This window comes from Leuciscus leuciscus (assembly GCF_965113295.1).
Source record: "Leuciscus leuciscus genome assembly, chromosome: 1".
NCBI lineage: Eukaryota > Metazoa > Chordata > Actinopteri > Cypriniformes > Leuciscidae > Leuciscus > Leuciscus leuciscus.
This window is the reverse complement of record NC_138725.1, coordinates 49,032,845-49,033,469: the sequence shown is the minus strand read 5'-3', so window position 1 is coordinate 49,033,469 and position 625 is coordinate 49,032,845.

Below are 625 nucleotides of genomic sequence, written 5' to 3'. Positions count from 1 at the left end.
CAACATTTAATGAGTCATCACAAAATAACTGTATGTGTATAATTAGCTTTCACTGCCCACACAAAGCAGCTAAAGTTACCAAACTGCCACCACACCCAGAAGTGAACAAAACCTGACAAAATCTCAGTTTGTACATTATAAAAACCATAACGTCTAGAATATCCCCATTTAGATAACTGTCTGTCTGTCTGTCTGTCTGTCTGTCTGTGTGTGTGTGTGTGTGTGTGTGTGTGTGTGTGTGTGTGTGTGTGTGTGTGTGAGAGAGAGAGAGAGAGAGAGATAATACCAGTAGCAACCATTCAGCTGATGAAACATGAGTTTACTATTTCACAGTAAACTTGGTATTCCGCGTTCTGACAACGATGGACAACGATACATTTTTCTTCTGAAAGTCTTGTACTATTCATAATTCACAAATATCTGCAAGACAACAGTTATATTGTGATTAACAGAAGTTACCTTCCCTATGTTGTCTGACGCCAAATAACTCTGTTGACGCCTTCGTGCGCTTTGGGTTTTTAACAAAAGATGGGGCGGGGTTAAGATAGGTTAAATCATCTGATTGGCTAGAACTGACAGCAGGCAGAAGGAAAACACAGTGATGCGGCATCTGATTGGATGACGG